General features: G+C 35.3%; 1 protein-coding gene across 18 annotated transcripts in view; it reads right to left on the bottom strand.

The window, feature by feature from the left end:
- The window catches only part of RALYL (RALY RNA binding protein like), a 711,896-nt gene that overhangs the window by 423,177 nt on the left and 268,334 nt on the right, over positions 1 to 20,385 (bottom strand). The gene's annotated exons all lie outside the window — the stretch shown is intronic.

The following is a 20,385-nucleotide window of genomic DNA, read 5'->3' as shown; positions in this document are numbered from 1 at the left end:
TCACATCATTCATAATATGTAATAGTCTGTTGAAAAGTATGTTATCATTACCCTATTCCAAAAGAATGTACTGAAAAAGGCAGTTCCATTTGGATATGAATAAGAACAAAATTTATAGAGCTGTATGAAGCTTTGATGATTAAACTCAAATGTGTATCAATTCCAGCATCTCTTACTTTCTCCACCTGAGGTTAAAAATATAATTAATGGGCATATTCAATACTAGCAAGGTGCATCTTGAGTGCTTCATTTGAGGTGCCATGTTAACAAGCCCTGAAAGGAGATCCATTAGCAGCTGCAATGAGGCTTTTTTCGTCAAAGTAGGTAATTAATGGGATTATGAATAATGGCTATTATTCAATTCAATCACAGAAAATGACACTGAATATGAAAAGAAGGACTTGATATTGCCCAATAAAGTAGTTAGAATTTTGAAAGAGCTAATCATATCATGGGAATAATACCCCAGGGTGATGATACTAAGTCTACAACACAGAAACTCAAGACAGCTTATTCATTTGGAGCATGGAACTCTTTTATGAATTTCTAATTTATAAATTTGGGTATTATATTAACTTCTATAGGTCACATGATAATCATGTGGCTCTTGGTGGTTAATAATTACAACTGAATTGTGTTGACTGCCAGCAAATAGGAGAGAGATGACTTCTTCACTAGTCAAAAATAAGAGCAAACTTAAAATTCACTCATTTCCTCTTCTGAAATTGTGTGTATGATATAAAGGAAAGAAAACATTGTTAATAATCCATTCAATGTCACCCCCACTTACATAATCTTAAGAGTTTGGTACATTATGAAAGGGTAGAAAGTTAACTTCCTTACACAAACCCCACTCTTTCCACTCTACACATGTACAAATCAGGAAAGAGTTGTTAAATCGATGAATTGATTTCGAGTCATCTAATAAACCACAGCTATTAGTAGGTATGGTCACCATGTGATGCAAGGAATAAACCCATACTTAGATCCCTGTTTTATGGACCTGACTAAGTTGGTTTGGGACTTACAAGAGGCCTTGTAGGTTCCCTCTCTCTTGTTCTGCCTCATGCATGTTTGAGAGTCGTTACCACAGAGACAAGTTTCTGTACCATGTGGCAGTACTTACCAGTTCTCTACGTACTACCAGAAGATAGTAGGAGCTCAAGATGTGAATGGAAGTTTTAATGGATGGTAAGAGGCTAAGTGGTATCATGGTCCAGTTTTTTCAGGGTTTGAATTAGAATACTGACCACTTGAGCAGCAATTATGAGGGCATTCTTGGGCTTTAACTATCTGTATACTTCATGTGCTTAGCCTCTTGAGGAATTCCAATGGAAATAAGAGGAAGATTTCTGTTTTTCTTTCATTTAAGGGCCATTATACGATGGAAAAATATTAAAACTGTCCTAACACTACAGTGATTAATTATAATAAATGCTGAAAAACAAGAGAAGTTTGAAGATAAAACAGCAATATTACCTTGGATCTGACTGAATGAGGTTTGAAATTTTCTTAGAAAATTTAAGTCAGGGATGGAGGTATATATGCATATATATATATATATACATACTTAGAGGTATATTCATAGATATCTATATATTAAAATATAATCATAACTTTTTTCATAGATATAGGTAATCTAATGTTGCTTTACTAAGAGATTAGTTTTGAGAATTCTATTATATCTTGAAATGATTTATTTTTTAATTTTTTAATTTTTTTTAACGTTTATTTATTTTTGAGACAGAGAGAGACAGAGCATGAACGGGGGAGGGTCAGAGAGAGGGAGACACAGAATCTGAAACAGGCTCCAGGCTCTGAGCTGTCAGCACAGAGCCTGACACAGGGCTTGAACTCACAGACCGCGAGATCATGACCTGAGCTGAAGTGGGACGCTTAACCGACTGAGCCACCCAGGCGCCCCTATCTTGAAATGATTTAAATATATACTTTGTAGCTTCAGTTGCCTGGTTAGAGAATTGTGCCAATAAAGCCACAGTTATGAATTGATTATTACAGAAGCATCTAAACAAAACTAAAAGGGACAAGATCTTGTCCATCCTGTCAAACTTCCTTTTGGGGGAATCTACAGCATTCCAAATGTAGTCATCCAAACCACAACTGAGCACTTGGTGACAGTACTAACTGGCTTGCAAACGTTGGACCATGACCACATTTGATATTTCATAAATAACCAGTCCTTTCATACCTTGCTTGTTTGCATGGAAAAGAGACCTGGGTCTGAATGGCCCACTAGAAACTAATACCACAGCTAAACCTAAAATAACAAAATGAAAAGAAAAATGAATTCAGTGTAGTTTTTGTTTGTTTGTTTTTGTTTGGTGATTAATATCTCACTAACTGAAATCCTTTGTTTTACCATAAAGAACAACTTCTCTACTAGAAAAGGCAGATAGCAATCGATTAGTATGTACCTACATATGTCAGACATAGTGCTTTCCCTTATTATATCTCACCAAACCATACAAGATATTTCAGAAATGAACAGATGGAGACTCAGAGAAGTTCATGACTTTTTTGAAAGCCTATGATTATTGAGTAGTGATCTAATTTCAAAGTCTATCTGTTATCTTTTGACTACAAAATACCAAATTGTAATTAGTAACTGGTAACTCAATGGTTTCCCCATCCTTCCCTGCTTCTTCTGAAGGGACACCTTACGCACTTGCTTCTACTTATACTGGTGACAAAGAGACAAAAGTTGGAAACAGAAGAGAAAATACAAAACTCTGCTTAATTTTAGGGTCGTAAAAAAGCAAGATAAAAAAAAGAGAATTACCTAAAATTTTCAGAGTGAAGCTAAGTGAAAATGAATGGTCAATGAGATAGTTAAAACAATTTCCAAATGCCATATGTCTTACATGAATAAATTAGTTACCTTTCCCTAAAAACTTCCATATGCTAGATAAATGCAGAAAATTATGAAATTGCTTATTTTTATTTCAGGTATGTTTCTTTAAAATACCATCTTTTGGTGAATATTTTTAAAACAAATTAAAAAATAGTGAGTGCTAAAAATGGAATTTTTTAAATCAACAGAGTTTTTAATAAACCATCACAAAATCAAAATGACACTTTTCAAATCGATGTATCACAATATTTTACATCACTCCCACACTGTTCCAGTTATCCGGAAGGAGGTGGAATCTGTGTTACCACTTTAGGTGCCTCTAACAAAGGCATATAAAGCATGCACATTTGCTAATTTTCAAGTCAAGGTTTTTTTTTTAATAGAATTTTGTTCCCCAAGGAGAGGCTGAAGTGAAGATCTTAGTCTTTATTGTGCATGTCAAAGATGAATGTGTGTTGTGTTTACTCTAAGTAGGTGTTGAAATTATATAATAATTGGACCCCTCTGAGAGTTTGTAATCTATTAAAGGGCAAATATAACCATAAATACAAATATAACACAAGAAAATATTATGTGTAATGCCTTGTTAAAGATGTATCCATTGATTTATATAATATATACCTATTTGTATTGTAAGCATTCGTAGGATATACCTATTTGTATTGTAAGCATTCGTAGGAAGGAAAAACACAATATCCTCATAGTATCCAATATACTTTATGGAGCCTGAGGCATTTGAATGGTGAGTTAAAGGGAAGGGATTTCAACAGATTAAAAAAACATGAACAGCTTCATAGAAAATTCAGTTTGATGAATACAATGCATCCATATAAAGAAGTAGCTTGGAGATCTGCTGAAAAGATAAATTAAGGTCAGACTGAAGATTTTAAATGCTAAGCAAAGGAGTTTGAATGTAATTTAGAGAGCAAGGAGGATTTATTGGGGTTTTTGTTTACTTTTGGAGCATGGATAGAATACAGTACAGAAATACCTGCAACAATATTTTGTAATCAAATCTCTTAAAAGCTCTGCTGTACTACACTATTAAATTACATAATAAGTTTCTTAAGAGTGGTTGCTTCTAAGGGCAGAGGTTATTGTTCTGGATTTGGAAAGGAAAGTTACATTTCATTATGTATCATTTTTTTTTATTTTTTTAAGCCATGAGTGTGTGTTATCTGCAAGTTAAAAGGTAAGGCAAATATATTTGAATCTTGCCTTCTCTCAAATTAATACTTTGTTTTTGTCAAGAAGTAATGTTAGAGTTCTAAAAAAAAGTTGGTTGTTTATAGTTCTAAGTTAAATACTGAGTCTATAATAAAAACGTGTGACTTGTAGAAAAATGCCTTATTTGTATGAAAAATTTTGCCTTTAAAAGTAAGATTATTTTTTTATAGTTTTACAAAAAATAGCAAAATGATGTGGATCTAGGTAGTAAGAATAAAGAATTTAATCTAATGTTCCAATAGAGACACAGAACTGGAAAGAAATCTGTAAGTCCTATTGGACTACTTGCTTCTTTTTTTTTAATGTTTATTTATTTTGAGAGAGAGAGAGAGAGAGAGAGCGAGTGGGAGAGGGGCAGAGACAGAGGGAGAGAGAATCCCAGGCAGGCTCCACGCTGTGAGCGCTGAGCCTGATGCAGGGCTCAATCTCACAAACCCTGAGATGATGACCTGAGCCTAAATCAAGATTCACATGCTTAGCCAACTGAGCCACCCAGGCACCCCTGGACTACTTGCTTTTTAACTGAGGAACTGATTCTACAGCATCCATGAGAGATCATCATCAAAATTGAAGACTACACACCACTAGAATGGCCAAAATCCAGAACACTAACAATACCAAATGCTGGTGAGAATATGGAGTATCAGAAATTCTCATTCATTGCTAGCGAAAAGGCAAAATGATACAGCTACTTTGGAAGACTGTTTGGTGGTTTCTTATAAAGCTAATCATACTCTTATCACACCAACCAGCTATTGTATTCCTTGATATTTACTCAAAGGAGTCAAAATTCTATGTTCACACAAAAATCTGCACATAGGTATTTACAGCAGTTTTATTCATTATTTTCAAACGTGGAAGCAACCAAGGTCTTATAGTAAGTAAGTGGATCATAAACTGTGGAACATAACATAATGGAATATTACTCAACACTAAAAAGAACTGAGCTATCAAGTTATGAAAAGACACTGAGGCACCTTTAATTTTTTTGAATGTTTATTCATTTTTGAGAGAAAGACAGAGCATGAACAAGGGAGGGGCAGAGAGAGAGAGGGAAACACAGAATCCAAAGCAAGCTCCAGGCTCTGAGCTGTCAGCACAGAGCCTGACGCAGGGCTCAAACCTACCAACCATGAAATCATGACCTGAGCTGAAGTTGAACGCTTAACCAACTGAGCCACCCAGGCGCCCCCAGACATTGAGGCACCTTAAATGCATATTAGTAACTGAGAGAGGTCATCTGAAAAGGTCACATATTGTATGATTCTAACTATGTGACATTCTAAAAATGGCAAAACTCTAGAGGCAGTAAAAAGATCACTGTTTGCTAGGGGTTGAGAGGGTAGTGAACAGGCTGAGTCCACAGGGTTTTTTGAGCAGTGAAAATACTCTGTAGAACTATAATGATGGATGTCATTACACATTTGTCCAAACCCATAGAATGTACAACTCCAGGAGTGAACTGTAATGTAAACTATGGACTTGGGTAACTATAAATGAATCAATGTGGGCCATTAATAGTAACAAATATACCACACTTGTAGAACATGTTGATTAATAGGGAAGATTATGCACGTTTTGGGGCAAGGATATACGAAAATTTCTGTACCTTTCTCAATTCCACTGTGAACCTAAAACCACTCTAAATAAAACTGTCTTTAAAAAAAATCTATAGACCAATTCTTACCATAGGTAAATATGTATTTTATAAGATTTTGAAACTCATTTTTTAAAAACATCCTTAGGTAGTAGGAAGATTTCTCCTGGAAGTTTCCCTTTGGTTCTTGTTAAGACAAGTAGTGACTCTGAGAAAATGCTAGGGCCACTTTCCAGAGGCCCTCTTCTTACTCACTGAATCCAACAAACTCTCTTTTGAGACTTAGTACAAGACAAATTGATGGGCAGGCTCCGTGTGTGGAAAATTGGTGCTCTGCCATGTACAGGAAGAGTGACTTGCTTGCCCTGTGGACCACACAGGAATGATGAGGACTGTGGCAGAGTGGCCCGAGATGAAGGATCAACTCTTCCTGGCCCACAGGACAGGGTGGCAGCATTACAAACACCAATGTCATGATAATCTATGCACAGGGTACCCCTCCAGCAGAGCCATGCAGAGCCTACATGACCATACCTGGCAACCCTCCCCCTGAAAAGGTACACCTCTGAGTCTTCTTGGCTTGGTAAGAACTGCTCTGAGTTCTGTCCTATCCCTGAGCATGAAATCTGTCAAAAAGACCTGAAAGCCTAAAGGCTGCTCAATGGCGGACAGAGAACCTATGAGCTGGTACATTACCTGACAGCAGGAGATAGGGCTGCTCCTCCCTCTGTGTCCCGGTTTGTTACCACTTGAGACCTTCTAGTCCCTTAACCTGTTCCAAGCATCATCAAAGACACAACTAACAAAGATTAACAAAATGCCTGAGACTTTAGAACTAGGGAAAGGGAAAACGGAATACTAGAATAAGAGGCTTCGAGTAAAGCAATACTGCTAGAGAAGGATAACAGCTTTTGTAGAGGGGGAAAAAAGGAAGGAAGGAAGTTGGGAGGGAGGGAGGAAGAAAGAGAGAAAAACAGGAAGTAAGGCAGGAAGGTGGGAAAAAAAAAAAAACTATCCCCATAGTTTTGCCTTTTCCAGAACATCATATGGTTGGAAACAGACAATATGTAGCCTTTTCAGATTGTCTTCTTTCACCTAGTAATATGTACTTTAGTTTCCTCCATGTCGTTTTGTGCATGGAAGAAAGGAAAGAAAGATAAACCCCGTAAATAAAAAACCCAGCATAAAGACTAAATAACTTCAGGAACTAAGAGACAAAACGTTGTTCACTCCTAAGAAGCAAAATATATCAGAAAACACATAAAAAGATAAAAATAATTAGGGGAAATAGAACAATGAGAAGGTCATGAAAAATCCAGGGGGAGAAAATGCAAATACAAGACATACTCGAAGGAAAAAACATGAACTCATAGAGAAGGGGCAGAACTCTGAAAGATGATAATTAATAATAATAATCATAATCATAATAAATTCCTAGTTTAAAGAAATGTTTAATTTTGCATCACAAAAAGGCTAGTTCCAGACAAGATTTTTTTCCAAAAAGTACACATAGGCATATCTTGGTAAAGTTCCAGAGAATATTTTGTGATATCTAAACAAAAATAAACAAAGTAACAAGGAAATAATCGTATAGTGTAAGACTTACTCAGTTATATCCCAGGAAAGTAGAATATGGTAGTGAGAATACTAAAATGATTCTAAGTTTCAAACAGACATAAGATGTCATTAATAGTGATTACTTGGGTTGGGGACAGGTAAGGTTATAAAGCACAAGGAAATGAGGAAAAGAAAAGTGAGTCACATTTTTAAGACTGTTTTTTAAAATCACATTGATGAAAATACCATACATGATATGATCCCACTTCCTCAACTGAATGTGTGGGAATATTTATAGAGTAAGCAATATGGAAGACAGTTAGCAAAAAGACTTTTTATATTAGGACTTTAGAGTTTAAAATTTTTCCTACCTATACTTTTCATCATATCTTAAAATTATTATCATTCATTACTTATATAATATCAGAGGAGATGATAAAAGTATTCTTATTTTGGGGAAAAAAAGTTCTCCCAAGTCTCTCATAACTCCTCCCAGAGGTCTGCAGTTCTATTTACAAAGTACCATGAAATAAATGATATCCTTCCTCGATATGAAGGGTCTTTAAAAATATGAATGAATATTAGAATGTATTTGAATGTAAATTTAAATCCCTTTGGATGATCCCTCCAGGACTCTTTTACCTATGCTCTAGAAATCCTTATTCCCTTTGCAGAAATTGTCCACCATCTTTTGCCATTCTGAAACTTAAGTTTTGCTCTATAATTTATCCTCAGCCTACATTATGCTCAAATATTTTTCTTCCTAAAAAATATTCTTGGAAACATCCATTTCCTTCACATAATACATATGCATTCTCATTACAAATCCTCCTCCAGCCCCTGACTTCCTTTACCCCTTCCTCCCACAGTCAAATGTCTTAATTGATTTATCTCTTCTCATTGACTGTGTGTTCTCATTAATAAGACAGGTCAGACCTTCAGGGCCTAGAAGAAACATTACAACACCAGCAAAGGGCTGTGTGGTCCAGGAATTTTTCTAGGTAATACCTGTGAGGGAGATGTTAAATATTATTTTAGAAACAAGACCCTGTAGCCCACTTATTTCCATGGTGGGTACAGTTATTACCTTGGAAATGATCTTCTTTATAGGAGTTAACCAGGTGGCCCTCTAAGTCAATCAAATGTATGGCAAGTAATCATCTTCCTGAGAATAGGGAGCAGGGAATAATCTTGACCTTCAACAGTCTAACACTGCCCCAAACAATTGTCCTTTGGTAATAACAAGTGAATCTAATGGAGGAAATACCTCAAATTAAAGAGTCCAAGAAGCTTCCTGGGAAGAAAGAGGCCAAGGCTCAGAGGTTCACCCAGAGGAGACAGAAGCTTTATATTCAGGAGCAAGGGCAACAATAGGAACCAGGGGCATTTGAAAATGGGAACCTCTTGGTCACTGGGTTCCCAAGTGTCCATCTATGTTCTCTACACTAAGAAAGCCTCCAAACCCATATCAACTCTGGAAGTTGATAAACCTCGAAAAGCTGGTATTAAGCTTTTTGCTCAAGTGTATAGGTGATGATTCATGCAATTAATTGGGCAAGAACAATATTCAAACAAATCAGTAGCAATGAACTTTGTGAAGCCGGCCATACAACTTATGATGAAAGAAAAAAAATCACATTTGTTGCAATCATTTCCAGATATGAAGTATTTGTACCATGAAAATAACTCTCTGTAAAGTGAAGTTATAATTCATCTCATGATAAATTATTTCGCTGTTACTCTACCTTGCACGGATGCTAACACTTCAATCATTCTTTCTCTATAAATGCTGTTTTGTTTCCAGTATTAATGCAAGTGCAGAGTTAATGTTTCAAAATCTCGTTCCATGGATATAAACATCTTTCCTCTGCTGACTTCACAGTTATGTTAAAAAACACTGTTGCCTCAGTAATACTTTTCTCTGATAGTAAATCACTTGCTGCATACATCCCAGCCAAACTAGATCAATTTTATTTGCTTTTGTTTCTTGTTAATATAATTCAATAAATAGGGTGCCTGGGTGGCTCTGTCAGTTAAGCATCTGACTTCAGCTCAGGTCATGATCTCATAGTTCCTAAGATCGATCCCCACGTCAGGATCTGTGCTAACAGCTCATAACCTGAAGCCTGTTTCAGATTCTGTGTCTCCCTCTCTCTCTCTGTTACTCCCCCACTGATGCTCTGTCTCTCTCTCAAAAATAAACATAAAAAAATTAAAAAAAATATATATGTCAATAAATAAATTCATTATAAAATTTAACACCCAAGTCTTGTACACAAATGTAATAAAGAAGTTCTTTGCAAACTTTTTCTGTAAAGGGACAGAGAGTAGAAAATTCAGGCTTTGGAGGCCATTTAATATCTCTTTCAATCCTCGATTCCGTCACTGAAGCTTAAAAGCAGCCATAGAGAATATGCAAATGAATGAGAATGACTGTGTTCAATAAAAATAAATCGTTATTTACAAAAACTGGTGGCCAAAAAAAAAATTACAGACTGGACCTGTGAGCCATAGTTGTTGACCTCTGCCCTTTATAAAAAGCTGGGAAATAGTGAAGAAATGGGCAGAAAACATGAATAGACACTTCTCTAAAGAAGACATCTGGATGGCCAACAGGCACATGAAAAGATGCTTAACGTTGCTCCTTATCAGGGACATAAAAATCAAAACCACACTCAGATATCACCTCACGCCAGTCAGAGTGGCCAAAATGAACAAATCAGGAGACTATAGATGCTGGAGGGGATGTGGAGAAACGGGAACCCTCTTGCACTGTTGGTGGGAATGCAAATTGGTGCAGCCACTCTGGAAAACAGTGTGGAGGTTCCTCAGAAAATAAAAAATAGACTACCTTATGACCCAGCAATAGCACTGCTAGGAATTTACTCAAGGGATACAGGAGTACTGATGCATAGGGGCACTTGTACCCCAATATTTATAGCAGCACTCTCAACAATAGCCAAATTATGGAAAGAGCCTAAATGTCCATCAACTGATGAATGGATAAAGAAATTGTGGTTTATATACACAATGGAGTACTACATGGCAATGAGAAAGAACAAAATATGGCCCTTTGTAGCAACGTGGATGGAGCTGGAGAGTGTGATGCTAAGTGAAATAAGCCATACAGAGAAAGACAGATACCATATGTTTTCACTCTCATGTGGATCCTGAGAAACTTAACAGAAACCCATGGGGGAGGGGAAGGAAAAAAAATAGAGGTTAGAGTGGGAGAGAGCCAAAGCATAAGAGACTCTTAAAAACTGAGAACAAACTGAGGGTTGATGGGGGGTGGGAGGGAGGGGAGGGTGGGTGATGGGTATTGAGGAGGGCACCTTTTGGGATGAGCACTGGGTGTTGTATGGAAACCAATTTGACAATAAATTTCATATATTAAAAAAAAATTAAAAAAAATTTAAAAAAAGAATGGAATTGTCATTAACTGAGAGGATGAAGCGAGTAAAAGGAGCAACATTGGTGAGAAGATCAGAAATTCAGATTTGGATGTGTTCAGTATGATATGTCTACTGGCCCCTGCAAGTGGTGATGTCAAGCAAGTAGTTTAATATATGAGTTTGGAGTATGGGAGAGAAGTCTGGAGGATATAAAAACGTAATTGTTCCTAGATATAGAGAAAAATGAAATGCATTGGACTAAGTGAGGTTACCATGTAGAACTAAGGATGGAATTCTTAAGCACCCCAACATTAGGAAGTTAGGAGAAGAGGGTAAATCAGCAAAGATGCCTGAGAGGGGGCAACCAGACAGGAAGAAGTCACCCATTCAATGTATGCAAAGCTACTTGATTTCAAGAGTAAGTCATTGCCTGAAAAAGTTGGTATATACAACTCAAAACATACATTCAAAAATACTATCCACTTTTAGTTATAATTATAATAATGTTATATTTTAAGATATACTTAGATGGATTAGCCTATCCAATTCACAGATTATTGAATGAACTAGTTAAACAATTAGTTCATTGCTTCATTGGAGCTCACCATGCTCCAAAATAACACTCACACATCACTTTAAATTCATGTTGATAATTAGGTTTTACTTGGTTTCATAATTTTGTTCCCATCTCATGAATAAACATGTTTGGGATTTTTATTGGTGTAGAATAAAAGAACTATCACATATATAAAAATATAAAAATAATTTGAGTTAATACTACAGATTAGCAAGATAATTCTTTCCTTTTAAAGTGCTCTCTCATTAGTCATGTTTAAGAGAAACAGTTCTACTAGACTACTCATCATTCCGTGTACACACCCTGACATTTCACACTTTCCTCCCTTGGCTTATGTTCTTTCCCGTGCCTGGTATCCTTCCACTTGATGAGTTATTTCTCTTTTGAATAGCACATCCAGAATTATTAACTTCCTCTTTGGATATCTTATAGCATTTTAAATATATCTGCATTATGCTGCAGTGGTACTTTACTAGATTGTATTCTATTTAATTGTTTATATATTTACTTTACCTTCAAGAACTCTAAGAAGATTGAAACCTTGTCTGTCCTGTTACAGCTTTTTAGCCTCTACTCTTATTCCTGGCAGAGAAGGCACTTGATAAATATTTGTTAAATGAATGAGTTTATTGATTGGTAAGGTGCTATCTGTTTCAAGAAAACCTGTCAACTCAATGAAAGTTTTTCTGGGAAGAGAAGCTGAATTCAACAGATGCCAATTTAAAAACACATCTTAATTTAAGAAATATTAAAATGGAAAAATTATTTACATCTCTGAATTGATGTAGTTCAGTAATGTCTATTCAAAAGGCAATCTAAACATTAAAACACAGATAATACATGAAATGAATAAATAAAAGAAGATATAAAATATTCCAAAGTAAAACCATATTCTATCTTGGAAGATGACACTGCATATAAAATCGGCAGGCTTTTGTTCAGAAATGGCTTTATATGCCAATCCCATCTGTTTTGCCTCTTAACAATTTTACAAAAATATAACAGCTTCTATCTCTCTGTTCTTTCTTGGTGATAACTGCCCTCACAATTAGTCATCTCATGCTTTCATCAATTATTACATTCCCACCCTCCAGTTGATGATGTCCTTGCGTAGTTACATACAGGCAGAATTAAGCTTAAGGGCAAAGGAACATTATTTTGGTGATTTGCAATCATTTGTGTTACTCTTCAATCAAAACAAAATTGTTTAATGTCTATTTATTTTTGAAGGAGAGAGAGACAGAGTGCGAGTGGAGGAGGTGCGCAGAGAGAGAGACACAGAATCTAAAGCAGGTTCCAGGTTCTGAGCTGTCAGCACAGAGCCTCATGTGGGGCCGGAACTCACAAGCTGTGAGATCATGACCTGAGCCAAAGCCAGATGTTTAATCAGCTGAGCTACCCAGGTGCCCCTCATTTGTGTTATTATTAAACAGAAAGCAGAGGACTGTTAAACGGACATTAAAGTTTTCAGAGTATTGGCATCCTAAGACAGTTACCAATCAGTCACAGCCTCATGGTCTGATTGACCACAAGCACTCAGAGGTCTTCAGTGACTTCACAGGGTACACACTGCAAGAGTAATTAATAATCTACATCCCAAGAAGAAAATGAAGAGGAAAAAGTGTATACCAACACCAGTGCTTGAAAATCTGATCTCTAACCTCCAAAGCAACAATTTTAAGGTCTACCTTGTTATAGCATTAGCAAAGCATCATGCCATGTTAGGTAGGTATGTAAATTAAAGGAAAATAAGAACATTTAGAGGTATCCAATTAGAAAATGGAAATAATTTTATCCTTCTTTTAAATGCTAAACCTCTATATTAAATTTCATGTTGGTTTTATTCTAATTCTCTGGTTATGTTGTCTCAGATCTTTTTAAAAAGTATACTGTACAGTAAAGAATCACAAAATTAGCAATTACACGAGGTTAACTTAGACACAATACAGAAAAATAATATATTACGTATATCACCAATCTAAGCACAAAATCAAAAGAGCTATTTTACCTGGGCAAACCTGCTGAAAACTTTTATTTACTAACAGTAAATCAGTGACCTACAAGTGTCATTTTTTTTCTGATAAAAGTGCAAATGCTATTAAACACCACTATTAAACATGGCACACCAAATTATTCTTATGATGCAATCCTTTTCATCATGAATGCTTTAGTGGAGATCATCTTATATCTACGAAAATGAAGGTGAAACAGACACACAGTTCCCTACAGCAATTTTAAAAATAAAGGCAAGTGCTGTGAAGCACTACTGAAAATATATTCCTTGATATGTACAACTCTTTGTTGTACAAAATCTATGTTCTGTTGGTCTCGTTTCATGAGTTAGCTCCTTGAGTGTAGCAATTACAGACTGATGGAGATTTTGAGGTTGCTAAAACTTGAATGGAACCTAAGAGTGGATACTTGGTGCTGAAGGGTACAGATAAAAAGTTCAATCACTTAATAGTAAAAACCAAATCTATTCATTGAGTCTCCATGAGAAAAAGTCACAAACAGAGTAACACTGGTTGTGCTAAATAGTTATTTGCCACAGATCATAGGATTAAAGATAGAAATAACTTGGTTACATGTAATTTTTTTTTTCAAAAATGCTATCTTGGGGCACCTGGGTGGCTCAGTCAGTCAAGCATCTGACTCTTGATTTCATCTCAGGTCATGATCTTATGGTTCATGGGTTCGAGCCCCACATCAGGCCCTGTCCTCTCTCACTCTCTCTCTGCCCATCCCCAGCTTGCATTCTCTCTCAAAATAAATAAATAAAGTTTTAAAAATGCAATCTAATATGGGAAACTATCTTATCCTCACTTGGAAATTTAAGAAAAGGTGGGGGGTGGGAAGATATTATTCCTTTGTTCTCCATAACGTGATTCAATCAATTTACTCTTCTTTAATTTTGTGTATTTGTTAGTTTCAGTGGTTAAGTACTAAAATAAAGCATAAACATTTATTAACTAAAGAGAATCCACTTATTAGTAAGCTTACCGATTTTCCCTATAAAGTTGTGGATATAAGCTTCTAGAACAATATTAGAACACAGCTCCTTTTTAAAATTTCAGGGCTTCCACCCACCACTTAAATTAGGTATTACTTACATGCATTAAAAATAAGACTTAAATATTCAATATTATGAGGATTGACAACTGTATACATTTATACAACACTGCTCAAGTAAGATATAAGGCATTTCTAACACCCTAGAATATTCTTTCATTTTTTTTTTTAATAGAAACCTCCAAGGAACTAGATTGTGACCAATATCTGGATTCTCAATGAGGAAGTATGAGATTCTTCCATGAAGTGTGTCCTAAAAAAACAAGACTAGATTCTGGTCCTTCTTATCTTTGTTAAGTCTATACTTTAGTCAACATTAAATGTTTGTTTACTCCGTATAGAAAAACAAAGCAGTTGTTGAATAGACCACTGCATTTTTAAATCAAAGGAACAGTTTTACTTAATGGACTCATTTTGTTGATACTATATTTAGGCAAAGATTTTAAGTCCTAGAATCACCATTTTGGCTAATCCTCAGGTATTTACTATGATTTACTTTAAAGTGCATTAGAAATTATCTAAGGATATATAATTGTATTAGTTTCAAATTCAAGTATTAGTAAATTGAATAACGTGGTGAAAAATTCAGATTCTTAAAATTTTTCTTTAAACAATTAAGCACATATTTAATTAGAACTTGAAAATTCGCAAATGTGTAAATAACCTAACTTGAATATTACTGGAAATTTGGATTGATCAAGTTATACTCAGGTATCTACGTATGTATGTATGTATGTATGGAGGTCATTGACTATTTTTTTATTTAATTAAAAAAAAACAGTTCACTTATTTCTGTCCTTATTAATTCCCAAATTCCACATCTTCCCTTTTTTGTGGGGGGATCTATAAATTATTTTTTTTAATTTCAGTGTGTTGACACACAACTTTACATTAGGTTTCAGGTGTAGAACACAGTGATTCAACTTCTCTATATGTTATGCTATGCTCACCAGAAGTGTAACTACCATATATCCACCACAATGCTACTGCAGTATTATTTACTATATATTCCCTATACTGTGCCTTTTATTCCCATGACTTGTTGATTCGATAACTGAAAGCTTATATCTCCTACTCCCCTTCGTCTCTTTTGCCCATTCCTTAACCCCCTTCCCTCTGGCAGCCATCCATTTGGTCTATGTGTTTATAGGTCTGATTCTGCTTTTTGTTTATTTGTTTTGCTTTAGATTCCACATATAAGTGAAATCATACAGTATTTATTTGTCTTTCTCTGACTTATTTCACTTAGCATAATACCCCTTTAGGTCCATTCATGTTGCTGCAAATAGCAAAAATCTCATTTTTAAAAATTATTTTTTATGTTTATATTTTTGAGACAGAGAGAGACAGAGCATGAACGGGGGAGGGGCAGAGAGAGAGGGAGACACAGAATCGGAAGCAGGCTCCAGGCTCTGAGCCATCAGCCCAGAGCTGGACGCGGGGCTCGAACTCACGAACTGCAAGATCATGACCTGAACTGAAGGCTTAACCGACTGAGCCACCCAGGCGCCCCCTCATATTTTTTTTATAGCTGTGTAATATCCCTCTGTGTGTGTGTGTGTGTGTGTGTGTGTGTGTGTGTGTGTGCATGTGAGTGTGTATCATATCTTCTTTATCCACTCACCTGTATATGGACATTTAGGCTGCTTTCATAATTTGGCTATTGTAAATAATGCCACAATAAACACAGGAGTGCATTTATCTTTTCAAATTATTGTTTTTGTTATTTTGAGTAAATACCCAGTAGTGGGATTATTGGATCATATGGTATTTATATTATTTAATATTTGAAGAACTTCCGTGTTTTCTACAGTGGTTGTACCAATTTACATTCCCATCAAAAGTGTAGAGAGTTCCTTTTTCTCCACAACCTTGCCAATCTTGTTATTTCTTTAGACAATCTTTTTAATTTCTCATTACACAAATTGTTTTTACTTTTCTAGGTCATCATACAAATAGAATGCTCTATTAACTCTTATCTCTCTAGCTTCTTATGCTTTGTATAATGTCTATAAAATGTATCCATGTTGGTACATCTATCAGTATTTTCTTTCTTTTTTATTGTTGAGTATTTTGCTGTATGAATATATCACTATTTTTATTAATTCAATTTCAGCCATTCTCTTGTAGACATATATTTGGATTGTTTCCAGGCTTTGTTTATTATAGATAGGACTTTTGTGAACATTGATGAAAACATCCTTATGGTAAGATTAAAAATAGGAATCTAATGAAGGACATTTATGAAAAACCTACATTTTATATCACACATAATGGTGAAATATCAATCCTTATTTCCCTAAGAAACCAAAAAAAAAGAGGTCTTATATTACCATTTCTATTTCAAACACTGGAGTATCTAGCTAGCACAATACTCTAAGAAAAATAAATAAGAGGCATAAAGATTAGAAAGGAAGAAGTAAATGGTCATTAATCACAGATAACATCCCTATTCATAGAAAATATCCTTCTAAATGTTACAAAACATCTAGAAAAATAATACTTCAATTTTGTAATATTATAGGATATAAGGTCAATATACAAAAAACAATTAAATTTCTATATTACCCAATGAACAATTGAAAAAGGAGATTTAGAAAAATACAATTTACAAAAGCCATATCTCTCCTTAAAAGCCACTTTATTGAGGTATAATTGACATAAAAATCTATAAAAATCTGTATATATTTAAGGCATATCATAATGAGTTTGGAAATAAGTATAATGAATAAAGAGAGTAGGAAGACACATTTAGATATGATGGAATGTTTATGGCACAAATAACTTCTTAAAAATGGATTGTTCTCAAATTCTAATTGTCCTTCCCTGGCCAAGACTTCTACACCTCCTCCTGTTGGAACACTGAGATCTATTTCTGCTCTTCATAATAGTTGGCAGGTATTCTGTAGCAAATATGCTCAGAGATCTATAAATTCAGATGATATTAAACATTACAATATAAAAAATTAAATAAATATGGAAATATTCAACTTCCTTTAAACCTTCTTCACTGAATACTTTTATTTTACTAGCTCCTCACTTTATAAGACCATCCATCAGTTGCAGAAGAAACTAATTACAACCAAGATTATTAAATCTACCTTGGGCACACTTTCATGGTTGTGCTTTATTGCTCAGAATCAGAACTCTGTAGGGATATAAAAGTCATTTCTGCTGTTACTGGTCCTTGTAACTTCTAGTAAGATCTCCAGAAAATGCCATCTCTTTTAAGACCAGTAAGGACTCCACCAGTAAGAACTCCACCATTCTCCCGCTATTTTGAACCCCTAGCCTATCACTACTTTTTTTGACTTTCTTCCCCCCATCTCCTCTTGAACTCATTTGCCTACATCCTCCAGAATTCCCTGTATATTTTTCTACAGAGCGGTTTCTCCTACCAAGGTTTTAAGTTGTTTTTCTAACTCTATCCAATTTAGGATGTGCACATAAGTCCTTAATTACAAACCCAAAGGCAATCATTAAGGTGCATTCCTAAACAAAGACAGTTGTCTTCCTAAGGGAATCCTGTAGACAGACTTAAAGTAAGCATTTTTTTCCCTCACTGATGCAAGATCATTGTAAGTACAATGCACAAACTCAAGATCATTAACCCATTTTAGTTTCTTTTAGATACTGATGATGAGTCATAGTCATGAGTTATTCACAATTAAAGTGCACCTTTCTATTTTATCTTTTCCAGCTATTTTCAATGTTCCAATTTGGAATGTATGTTAGATGGATGGCCCTTAAGCAGTTCAAGATAATGTTGTTATTTATACAGCTTTAAATATAATTAATAATCAAAGCCTATTTATTTGAAAACAATAAGAGCTAGGCATCAAGAAGTTAGGCTCCCCAATCTACGAGTTCATATGTGTTAGACAATTAAACTAGAAAACATTGTTAAGTATTGCAAACAGGGCATATCCTAGGTGCTCAGTAAATATCTGTGAATTAATTGATATCAATTCCTTTGGAAACAAAAACAGTTCCCAGTATGTGTATGTGCTCTTACACTCTCCCTTCTCCCTTTCTCTCTCTCTCTCTCTCTCTCTCTCTCTATCTCCCTCCCTCCCTCCCTCCTCCTTCTCTCCCTCCCTATTTTCAGTAAGATTAGTTCATAATGCTATTATGGATCAGTATGAATTTTTTTCAACTCAGCTCTGAATTCCAAATATCAAGATGCATTTTCCAACTTCAGTCACACTTAGTCTATAAGAACTGCTGGACATTAAATGATGCCCTCACCATCTGAAGTGGTTAATGTTTCCAAATTGTCAGCAGATTCAGTAATTTACTCTGAAAATACTGACCCAAATGGAAAACAGATGGATTTTTACTAAGAGAATATGTTAGGATTATGATTAAAACACACATTGCCTTTGACATCTAGAAATCGGACTTGAGAGGGCAACCATATAAGCCAAGTAATCTGAAAAAGAGTAAGTGTAATTCATGCTGCATTACATTTCTTCTCTCAGGAATAATCATTCATTATACCAACAATATACTAGTTTCCAGAACAAAGACACCAAAAACTGTCAGCTGATCAAGTATCTTAAAGATATGAAACAAAATGGTTTGAAAATAACTACACTCATCATTCCCAAAGTGCAACTAACCCTTAATTTCTGAATGTCAGGCAGTATTTAAATCCTAAACGTAGCTTCCAGTCATTCTAGGAAAATAAACCTGTACCTGCTTTGCAGTGAATAAAATGATTGGTCCATACTTTCCTTTTAATATATAAATGTTTATGCTATGTTGTCCTCTTTGATTACAGTGTCTATGGAAGGAAGCATGAGATATTGATTTCTGCATTCAAAACAGGAACCTTATTTTAAGCATCCAATCATCATGTAATATTGGTATATAATGTTAATGGACAGTCAGGATCTCCAGGAAAAATATGATACACATAATTGGGGGTAATTTAGGAGAGTTTAATAAAGGATCATTTACAAAAGTGTATGAGATTAAGGGGGATCCACAAGGGACATGCAGAGCTCTGTGTATAGTGTCTGAAGGGACATAGGAAGGCCGTGGGAACACAGCTTGCAGAGAGTATCTGAAGAAGAGAGCCTCAAGGCAGAAACTGTGCCAGAAAGAGAAAGAGAGAGAGAGAGAGAGAGAGAGAGAGAGAGAGCAGGAAAGCGCACATGAGAGAGGGCCAAGACTGTCCTGGTCAAACAGGTGCATGGTCACTTTAATTAGAAAACTCATTAAAATAATATCAAGAGATTTTTTAATAAAAATTGGAGAATATTTAAACAAAAAAAATAAAGTTACAGAGGAACAGTTTTTTATTTATTTTTTTAAAATTTACATCCTAGTTATCATATAGTGCAACAATGATTTCAGGAGTAGATTCCTTAATGCCCCTCACCCATTTAGCCCATCCCTCCTCCCACAACCCTCCAGTAACCCTCTGTTTGTTCTCCACATTTAAAAGTCTCTTATGTTTTTCCCCCTCCCTGTTTTTATATTATTTTTGCTTCCCTTCCTTTATGTTCATCTGTTTTGTATTTTAAAGTCCTCATATGAGTGAAGTCATATGATATTTGTCTTTCTCTGACTAATTTCATTTAGCATAATACCCTCTAGTTGCATCCATGTAGTTGCAAATGGCAAGATTTCATTCTTTTGGATTGCCGAGTAATACTCCATTGTGTATATATACCACATCTTCTTTATCCATTCATCCATCAGTGGACATTTGGGCTCTTTCCATACTTTGGCTATTGTTGATAGTGTTGCTATAAACATTGGAGTGAATGTGCCCCTTCAAAACAGGATACCTGTATCCCTTGATAAATACCTAGTAGTGCAATTTCTGGGTTGTAAGGTAGTTCTATTTTTAATTTTTTGAGGAACTTCCATCCTGTTTTCCAGAATGGCTGCACCAGTTTGCATTCCCACCAGCATTGCAAAAGTGATCCAGAGGAACAGTTTTTATCCCTAAGGATTCTGATTTGTCTTATTAAGGATAAGGGCAAACATTTGTAACTTCAAAGGCAAAAATAGACAATTCCCAAATGTAGGGATATTGATGGACTACTTAGCATTTTGGCTTGTGCAGAAAATGGTTATC

The sequence above is a fragment of the Prionailurus viverrinus genome, chromosome F2, assembly GCF_022837055.1.
Source record: "Prionailurus viverrinus isolate Anna chromosome F2, UM_Priviv_1.0, whole genome shotgun sequence".
In the NCBI taxonomy this organism is placed as follows: Eukaryota; Metazoa; Chordata; class Mammalia; order Carnivora; family Felidae; genus Prionailurus; species Prionailurus viverrinus.
This window is presented reverse-complemented; position numbering and strand designations above follow the sequence as displayed.